The sequence below is a fragment of the Dendrobates tinctorius genome, unplaced genomic scaffold, assembly GCF_039654945.1.
Source record: "Dendrobates tinctorius isolate UK_male_01 unplaced genomic scaffold, ASM3965494v1 ptg000011l, whole genome shotgun sequence".
In the NCBI taxonomy this organism is placed as follows: Eukaryota; Metazoa; Chordata; class Amphibia; order Anura; family Dendrobatidae; genus Dendrobates; species Dendrobates tinctorius.
This window is the reverse complement of record NW_027361679.1, coordinates 91,445,580-91,456,245: the sequence shown is the minus strand read 5'-3', so window position 1 is coordinate 91,456,245 and position 10,666 is coordinate 91,445,580. Positions and strand designations below refer to the sequence as shown.

The following is a 10,666-nucleotide window of genomic DNA, read 5'->3' as shown; positions in this document are numbered from 1 at the left end:
GCACCAAATTTGCATTTTTTTAAAGTTATAGTAGACAATTCAGCCAAAAATATCTAGAAACTCCAAATCCCGACAATAGAGATCATCAAGAAATATCTTGCAATCACATACAAATAAGAATTTTAGAAAGGTTCAAATTCAAGAATTCAATTTTAACACTAGAACTACTGAGGTAGTCATTTTGACTACTTCGCACTATGTATTTCTCCTCTGTGACTACATTTTTTGGAATTCCGGCTTGAGACTCGGTGACTTTTCCTCAAATAGGATGTTAAAAAAGATTTTGTGGCAATAAATAATTTAGGTGCAAAAATTGCGCATTTATTTCAACATTCACCTATAACTACTAAAGGTAGTCATTTTGACTACCTGCTATATTTTGCTGTCCTTTTGTCACTAAAAGTTGCTGTAAAGTTTTGTGCATAATTTTTTCACTGTATCTTATTTATCCTGATGTTCATATAGATGTAGTTCAATTCAGATGTCAACTTTTCACATTTTCATTGTGTTACCTGGTTGTATTATGACTGGGGAATACCGTTATGCAAAGCGATAATGTCTAGGGAAATTATGCATTACCTCAGATTTGATGAGAAGTCCAATCGATCGCAGAGACTGCAAACCGACAAATTTGCTCTCTTTTCTATTGTGTGGGACAGGTTTATTGCCAATTGCATTGCTTGTTACAAACCTGGCCCATACATTACGGTTGATGAACAACATTTCCCAAGCAAAACCAGGTGTCCTTTCACACAGTATATACCTTCCAAGCCAGATAAATATGGCCATAAATTTTGGCTAGCTGTTGTTAAGGATAGTAAATATGTTGTAAATGGCTTCCCTTATCTGGGTAAAGATGATTCACGCCGTGCTGATGACCGTTTAGCTGACCACGTAGTCATGAAACTATTGCAGCCGTTTTTGAAAAAAGGTCGAAATGTAACCACTGATAATTATTTTACATCAGTAAAACTTGCCAAACAGCTAAAAAGCCAGGGAACGACTAACGTGGGAACGCTAAATAAGATAAGACGAGAAGTGCCTAAAGAAATAAAAACAATGAAAGAAAAGTTGTACAGCACTAAAGTTTATAAAAATGAGGATAATTTTACACTTACCGTGTATCAAGGTAAGCCAACCAAAAATGTAATAATTCTGAGTTCCGTCCATCCCGATGTTCTTGTTGCTTCTGAATCTCCAAAAAAACCTCCAGAAACTGTAAAGTTTTATAATGAAACAAAATATGGAGTAGATGTAGTAGATCAGATGGCACGCAAATACAGCACAAGAACAGGTTCTAGGAGATGGCCTGTTCACGCATTTGAAAATACCTTAGACTTAGCGGGTATAAATGCTTGGATATTATACAAGGAGATGACCACCGGACAAATGTCACGCAAGGCATTTTTGCAAAAGCTTGTCACAGAGTTGAGTGGTCCGTATGTTGTATCTAGGGGAAAGGGTGGCATGTCCCAAGTTGCTATATCTTCAGATATGATGTCTCAAAAAAAATTTTGCCAGATAAAAGCAAAATGCAAAAATAATCGATCTGTTGGAAATTGTATGACTTGCCATAAGTCTTTGTGTGGGCAATGTACCGCTGTAATTGAAAGACGATGCCTGAAATGCGAATCAACAAATGTTTAGAAAGTTACCGGTTGTACTTCATAATAACGGTTGGTCGGTTTTATTGAGATTCTGCGCAATATTTTCATTTTTCTTCTCCTTCACTTACATTTTCTCTGCTTGTTGTTCTTGAGTTGTTGTTTATATGTGTGCACTTTAATAATAAAATATTTTAAAAGGTCTATTATTATTGTTTTACTTAGTTTACTTTTGTTATTTCCTGTAGAAAAATATGAAAAAAAATCAGAAAAAAAAACATTCCAAAGCATTACTGTTGGATCTCACAATAATAATACATTAAAAAAATATAACTATTAATAAATAACCACAAATAAAACTCTAATAATAAACGAAAAGAAGTCAGTAGTCAAAATGCCTACATTCAGTAATTCTAATAGGTGTCACGAGTACAGTAGTTCTAGTGTTAAATGTAACATCTAATTTGCTCTAAACGTTATTAACATTTTTCATGTTTTCCATTGGGTCAATGAGCCTTCAGTGGCTGAATTGCATAGTTCAATCTATTTTGCTCTAAACGTTATTAACATTTTTCATGATCAACCGAGATAAAGTATTGATGTCTCAAATTACGACTCTGGTGGGACCTCGAACCCACACCCTTTGAATCACATCAGCTCCCTAGAAGTCCAATGTGCTATCCATTGCGCCACAGAGCCACAAGCTTTCTTGTTGAAATAGGTGTTTTGTCGAATCTAGACAATATTTTCCTGATGATTAAATAACAGAAAGATTCCTGTTTTCTTTGTAACTTTGTTTTCGCCTTCTTATATGTAAAAGTAAAACTGGTCAGCAGGAAAATGCCTATGTTGTAGAAAAGAAAGATCTATTTTATATTAAAACTCCTTACATGCACTTTTTAGTCTTACATGCCAGCAGTTCATTTTAAATTACTAACAAAGGTACCTGTTGGTAAAGTGTCACATAGAAATTCATGCAAGATAACAAAGGAGGTAGCTTTTGTTGGTTTCTAAATCTCAAGTTTTGATCTTTTTCACTTTCTACAGATTCAGTGCAGTAGCCACTGACCCTCAGGAACTTAAGCTGAGAAAAACGGATTGGAACATCAGTTTCGTTGTACGCTAATGGGCCACTGGTTTGGGAAGGAAATTAGTCAAAACAAAAGAAATAATTTTATCCATGTGAAAAAACTATCAGAGAAGATTTGTTTTAGTCCAAATAAATCCTGGGAAATTTCCTGGAGTCTCCTACTAGATATTCTGATTTTAGCAGTCAGCTATACTTTTCTTTAGATGTTTTTCCATTCCTCATTTTTTCCTTTTGCAGTTTTTCTAAGAATATCTAGGACTGTACAATAGTGGTGAAAAGTTTTCAGACTGATACCAAATTTGGCTTTCACAGTTTACTGCCTTAGATTTTATACTGGTAATTTGAGTTAACTCTAGATTATTCTGAAAAGAGATCAGATGAATTGCCCAAAATTGCAAACTCAGTTGTTACCATGTAAATTAAATTAATCGCAAAAAACTCATTTCCACTAAATTTCAGTTTCCCAAAAATGACCTGCTTGTATGATTTCCGTGGTCTCATCAGCACAGCAGAAGGTGTTTATGAGGACAAGGCAGCTGATAACACTATGTTCTTATCTTTAACCCTATTTTTCACTTTTAAGCAAACAATTGTCCATGTTTTGCATTAATGACATAAAATTGATACCAAAAAGCCATGCAAACAGTTCATTAATCTATGGATTGACTGGAGAATGCTTGGACAAAATTTGCATTTTTTTAAAGTTTTAGTTGACAAATCAGCCAAAAATATCTAGAAACTCCAAATCCCGACAATAGAGATCATCAAGAAATATCTTGCAAACACATACAAATAAGACTTTTAGAAAGGTTCAAATTCAAGAAAGAATATGGTCTACTGAAAACAGGTGACAGAACACCAAACACTAGACCAAAAATATGCAATAGTGAATTGTGCCCTGAATTGCATAGTTCAATTTTAAATTTAACATCTAATTTGCTCTAAACGTTTTTCATCTTACCAAGATCAACCGAGATAAAGTATTGATGTCTCAAAATACGACTCTGGTGGGATTCGAACCCTCAACCTTTGAATCACATCAGCTCCCTAGAAGTCCGATGCGCTATCCATTGCTCCACAGAGCCACAAGCCTTCTTGTTGAAATAGGTGTTTTGTCGAATCTAGACAATATTTTCCTGATGACTAAATAACAGAAAGATTCCTGTTTTCTTTGTAACTTTGTTTTCGCCTTCTTATATGTAAAAGTAAAACTGGTCAGCAGGAAAATGCCTATGTTGTAGAAAAGAAAGATCTATTTTATATTAAAACTCTTACATGCGCTTTTTAGTCTTACATGCCAGCAGTTCATTTTAAATTACTAACAAAGGTACCTGTTGGTAAAGTGTCACATAGAAATTCATGCAAGATAACAAAAGGGATAGCTTCTGTTGGTCTCTAAATCTCAAGCTTTGATCTTTTTCACTTTCTACAGATTCAATGCAGTAGCCACTGACCCTCAGGAACTTAAGCTGAGAAAAACGGATTGGAACATCAGTTTCATTGTACGCTAATGGGCCACTGGTTTGGGAAGGAAATTAGTCAAAACAAAAGAAATAATTTTATCCATGTGAAAAAACTATCAGAGAAGATTTGTTTTAGTCCAAATAAATGCTGGGAAATTTCCTGGAGTCTCCTACTAGATATCCTGATTTTAGTAGTCAGCTATACTTTTCTTTAGATGTTTTTCCATTCCTCATTTTTTCCTTTTGCAGTTTTTCTAAGAATATCTAGGACTGTACAATAGTGGTGAAAAGTTTTCAGACTGATACCAAATTTAGCTTTCACAGTTTACTGCCTTAGATTTTATACTGGTAATTTGTGTTAACTCTAGATTATTCTGAAAAGAGATCAGATGAATTGCCCAAAATTTCAAACTCAGTTCTTACCATGAAAATTAAATTAATCGCAAAAAACTCATTTCCACTAAATTTCAGTTTCCCAGAAATGACCTGCTTGTTTGATTTCCGTGGTCTCATCAGCACAGCAGAAGGTGTTTATGAGGACAAGGCAGCTGATAACACTCTGTTCTTATCTTTAAACCTATTTTTTACTTTTAAGCAAACAATTGTCCATGTTTTGCATTAATGACATAAAATTGATACCAAAAAGCCATGCAAACATTTCATCAAATTATGGATGGACTGGAGAATGCTTGCACCAAAGTTGCATTTTTTAAAAGTTTTAGTTGACAAATCAGCCAAAAATATCTAGAAACTCCAAATCCCGACAATAGAGATCATCAAGAAATATCTTGCAATCACATACAAATAAGACTTTTAGAAAGGTTCAAATTCAAGAATTCAATTTTAACACTAGAACTACTGAGGTAGTCATTTTGACTACTTCGCACTATGTATTTCTCCTCTGTGACTACATTTTTTGGAATTCCGGCTTGAGACTCGGTGACTTTTCCTCAAATAGGATGTTAAAAAAGATTTTGTGGCAATAAATAATTTAGGTGCAAAAATTGCGCATTTATTTCAACATTCACCTATAACTACTAAAGGTAGTCATTTTGACTACCTGCTATATTTTGCTGTCCTTTTGTCACTAAAAGTTGCTGTAAAGTTTTGTGCATAATTTTTTCACTGTATCTTATTTATCCTGATGTTCATATAGATGTAGTTCAATTCAGATGTCAACTTTTCACATTTTCATTGTGTTACCTGGTTGTATTATGACTGGGGAATACCGTTATGCAAAGCGATAATGTCTAGGGAAATTATGCATTACCTCAGATTTGATGAGAAGTCCAATCGATCGCAGAGACTGCAAACTGACAAATTTGCTCTCTTTTCTATTGTGTGGGACAGGTTTATTGCCAATTGCATTGCTTGTTACAAACCTGGCCCATACATTACGGTTGATGAACAACATTTCCCAAGCAAAACCAGGTGTCCTTTCACACAGTATATACCTTCCAAGCCAGATAAATATGGCCATAAATTTTGGCTAGCTGTTGTTAAGGATAGTAAATATGTTGTAAATGGCTTCCCTTATCTGGGTAAAGATGATTCACGCCGTGCTGATGACCGTTTAGCTGACCACGTAGTCATGAAACTATTGCAGCCATTTTTGAAAAAAGGTCGAAATGTAACCACTGATAATTATTTTACATCAGTAAAACTTGCCAAACAGCTAAAAAGCAAGGGAACGACTAACGTGGGAACGCTAAATAAGATAAGACGAGAAGTGCCTAAAGAAATAAAAACAATGAAAGAAAAGTTGTACAGCACTAAAGTTTATAAAAATGAGGATAATTTTACACTTACCGTGTATCAAGGTAAGCCAACCAAAAATGTGATAATTCTGAGTTCCGTCCATCCCGATGTTCTTGTTGCTTCTGAATCTCCAAAAAAACCTCCAGAAACTGTAAAGTTTTATAATGAAACAAAATATGGAGTAGATGTAGTAGATCAGATGGCACACAAATACAGCACAAGAACAGGTACTAGGATATGGCCTGTTCACGCATTTGAAAATACCTTAGACTTAGCGGGTATAAATGCTTGGATATTATACAAGGAGATGACCACCGGACAAATGTCACGCAAGGCATTTTTGCAAAAGCTTGTCACAGAGTTGAGTGGTCCGTATGTTGTATCTAGGGGAAAGGGTGGCATGTCCCAAGTTGCTACATCTTCAGATATGATGTCTCAAAAAAAATTTTGCCAGATAAAAGCAAAATGCAAAAATAATCGATCTGTTGGAAATTGTATGACTTGCCATAAGTCTTTGTGTGGGCAATGTACCGCTGTAATTGAAAGACGATGCCTGAAATGCGAATCAACAAATGTTTAGAAAGTTACCGGTTGTACTTCATAATAACGGTTGGTCGGTTTTATTGAGATTCTGCGCCATATTTTCATTTTTCTTCTCCTTCACTTACATTTTCTCTGCTTGTTGTTCTTGAGTTGTTGTTTATATGTGTGCACTTTAATAATAAATTATTTTAAAAGGTCTATTATTATTGTTTTACTTAGTTTACTTTTGTTATTTCCTGTAGAAAAATCAGAAAAAAAATCAGAAAAAAAAACATTCCAAAGCATTACTGTTGGATCTCACAATAATAATACATTAAAAAAATATAACTATTAATAAATAACCACAAATGAAACTCTAATAATAAACGAAAAGAAGTCAGTAGTCAAAATGACTACATTCAGTAGTTCAAATAGGTGTCACGAGTACAGTAGTTCTAGTGTTAAATGTAACATCTAATTTGCTCTAAACGTTATTAACATTTTTCATCTTTTCAAGATCAACCGCGATAAAGTATTGATGTCTCAAAATATCAATACTCTGGTGGGACTCGAACCCACACCCTTTGAATCACATCAGCTCCCTAGAAGTCCAATGTGCTATCCATTGCGCCACAGAGCCACAAGCCTTCTTGTTGAAGTAGGTGTTTTGTCAAATCTAGACAATATTTTCCTGATGATTAAATAACAGAAAGATTCCTGTTTTCTTTGTAAGTTTGTTTTCGCCTTCTTATATGTAAAAGTAAAACTGGTCAGCAGGAAAATGCCTATGTTGTAGAAAAGAAAGATCTATTTTATATTAAAACTCCTTACATGCACTTTTTAGTCTTACATGCCAGCAGTTCATTTTAAATTACTAACAAAGGTACCTGTTGGTAAAGTGTCACATAGAAATTCATGCAAGATAACAAAGGAGGTAGCTTTTGTTGGTTTCTAAATCTCAAGCTTTGATCTTTTTCACTTTCTACAGATTCAGTGCAGTAGCCACTGACCCTCAGGAACTTAAGCTGAGAAAAACAGATTGGAACATCAGTTTTGTTGTACGCTAATGGGCCACTGGTTTGGGAAGGAAATTAGTCAAAACAAAAGAAATAATTTTATCCATGTGAAAAAACTATCAGAGAAGATTTGTTTTAGTCCAAATAAATCCTGGGAAATTTCCTGGAGTCTCCTACTAGATATTCTGATTTTAGCAGTCAGCTATACTTTTCTTTAGATGTTTTTCCATTCCTCATTTTTTCCTTTTGCAGTTTTTCTAAGAATATCTAGGACTGTACAATAGTGGTGAATAGTTTTCAGACTGATACCAAATTTAGCTTTCACAGTTTACTGCCTTAGATTTTGTACTGGTAATTTGTGTTAACTCTAGATTATTCTGAAAAGAGATCAGATGAATTGCCCAAAATTTCAAACTCAGTTCTTACCATGAAAATTAAATTAATTGCAAAAAACTCATTTCCACTAAATTTCAGTTTCCCAAAAATGACCTGCTTGTTTGATTTCTGTGGTCTCATCAGCACAGCAGAAGGTGTTTATGAGGACAAGGCAGCTGATAACACTCTGTTCTTATCTTTAAACCTATTTTTTACTTTTAAGCAAACAATTGTCCATGTTTTGCATTAATGACATAAAATTGATACCAAAAAGCCATGCAAACATTTCATCAAACTATGGATGGACTGGAGAATGCTTGCACCAAAGTTGCATTTTTTTAAAGTTATAGTAGACAATTCAGCCAAAAATATCTAGAAACTCCAAATCCCGACAATAGAGATCATCAAGAAATATCTTGCAATCACATACAAATAAGAATTTTAGAAAGGTTCAAATTCAAGAATTCAATTTTAACACTAGAACTACTGAGGTAGTCATTTTGACTACTTCGCACTATGTATTTCTCCTCTGTGACTACATTTTTTGGAATTCCGGCTTGAGACTCGGTGACTTTTCCTCAAATAGGATGTTAAAAAAGATTTTGTGGCAATAAATAATTTAGGTGCAAAAATTGCGCATTTATTTCAACATTCACCTATAACTACTAAAGGTAGTCATTTTGACTACCTGCTATATTTTGCTGTCCTTTTGTCACTAAAAGTTGCTGTAAAGTTTTGTGCATAATTTTTTCACTGTATCTTATTTATCCTGATGTTCATATAGATGTAGTTCAATTCAGATGTCAACTTTTCACATTTTCATTGTGTTACCTGGTTGTATTATGACTGGGGAATACCGTTATGCAAAGCGATAATGTCTAGGGAAATTATGCATTACCTCAGATTTGATGAGAAGTCCAATCGATCGCAGAGACTGCAAACCGACAAATTTGCTCTCTTTTCTATTGTGTGGGACAGGTTTATTGCCAATTGCATTGCTTGTTACAAACCTGGCCCATACATTACGGTTGATGAACAACATTTCCCAAGCAAAACCAGGTGTCCTTTCACACAGTATATACCTTCCAAGCCAGATAAATATGGCCATAAATTTTGGCTAGCTGTTGTTAAGGATAGTAAATATGTTGTAAATGGCTTCCCTTATCTGGGTAAAGATGATTCACGCCGTGCTGATGACCGTTTAGCTGACCACGTAGTCATGAAACTATTGCAGCCGTTTTTGAAAAAAGGTCGAAATGTAACCACTGATAATTATTTTACATCAGTAAAACTTGCCAAACAGCTAAAAAGCCAGGGAACGACTAACGTGGGAACGCTAAATAAGATAAGACGAGAAGTGCCTAAAGAAATAAAAACAATGAAAGAAAAGTTGTACAGCACTAAAGTTTATAAAAATGAGGATAATTTTACACTTACCGTGTATCAAGGTAAGCCAACCAAAAATGTAATAATTCTGAGTTCCGTCCATCCCGATGTTCTTGTTGCTTCTGAATCTCCAAAAAAACCTCCAGAAACTGTAAAGTTTTATAATGAAACAAAATATGGAGTAGATGTAGTAGATCAGATGGCACGCAAATACAGCACAAGAACAGGTACTAGGAGATGGCCTGTTCACGCATTTGAAAATACCTTAGACTTAGCGGGTATAAATGCTTGGATATTATACAAGGAGACGACCACCGGACAAATGTCACGCAAGGCATTTTTGCAAAAGCTTGTCACAGAGTTGAGTGGTCCGTATGTTGTATCTAGGGGAAAGGGTGGCATGTCCCAAGTTGCTATATCTTCAGATATGATGTCTCAAAAAAAATTTTGCCAGATAAAAGCAAAATGCAAAAATAATCGATCTGTTGGAAATTATATGACTTGCCATAAGTCTTTGTGTGGGCAATGTACCGCTGTAATTGAAAGACGATGCCTGAAATGCGAATCAACAAATGTTTAGAAAGTTACCGGTTGTACTTCATAATAACGGTTGGTCGGTTTTATTGAGATTCTGCGCAATATTTTCATTTTTCTTCTCCTTCACTTACATTTTCTCTGCTTGTTGTTCTTGAGTTGTTGTTTATATGTGTGCACTTTAATAATAAATTATTTTAAAAGGTCTATTATTATTGTTTTACTTAGTTTACTTTTGTTATTTCCTGTAGAAAAATATGAAAAAAAATCAGAAAAAAAAACATTCCAAAGCATTACTGTTGGATCTCACAATAATAATACATTAAAAAAATATAACTATTAATAAATAACCACAAATGAAACTCTAATAATAAACGAAAAGAAGTCAGTAGTCAAAATGCCTACATTCAGTAATTCTAATAGGTGTCACGAGTACAGTAGTTCTAGTGTTAAATGTAACATCTAATTTGCTCTAAACGTTATTAACATTTTTCATGTTTTCCATTGGGTCAATGAGCCTTCAGTGGCTGAATTGCATAGTTCAATCTAATTTGCTCTAAACGTTATTAACATTTTTCATCTTTTCAAGATCAACCGAGGTAAAGTATTGATGTCTCAAAATACGACTCTGGTGGGACCTCGAACCCACACCCTTTGAATCACATCAGCTCCCTAGAAGTCCAATGTGCTATCCATTGCGCCACAGAGCCACAAGCTTTCTTGTTGAAATAGGTGTTTTGTCGAATCTAGACAATATTTTCCTGATGATTAAATAACAGAAAGATTCCTGTTTTCTTTGTAACTTTGTTTTCGCCTTCTTATATGTAAAAGTAAAACTGGTCAGCAGGAAAATGCCTATGTTGTAGAAAAGAAAGATCTATTTTATATTAAAACTCCTTACATGCACTTTTTAGTCTT

The 10,666-nt window shown here is 34.4% G+C and overlaps 2 non-coding genes across 2 annotated transcripts; both read right to left on the bottom strand.

The window, feature by feature from the left end:
* Positions 1 to 2,216: 2,216 nt before the first annotated feature.
* TRNAR-UCU (transfer RNA arginine (anticodon UCU)) lies at positions 2,217 to 2,303 on the bottom strand. The gene is given in 2 exon segments: positions 2,217 to 2,253; positions 2,267 to 2,303. It is a non-coding gene; the product is annotated as a tRNA-Arg (tRNA).
* An 8,068-nt stretch (positions 2,304 to 10,371) lies between these two features.
* On the bottom strand, positions 10,372 to 10,458 carry TRNAR-UCU (transfer RNA arginine (anticodon UCU)). The gene is given in 2 exon segments: positions 10,372 to 10,408; positions 10,422 to 10,458. It is a non-coding gene; the product is annotated as a tRNA-Arg (tRNA).
* Positions 10,459 to 10,666: the final 208 nt, after the last annotated feature.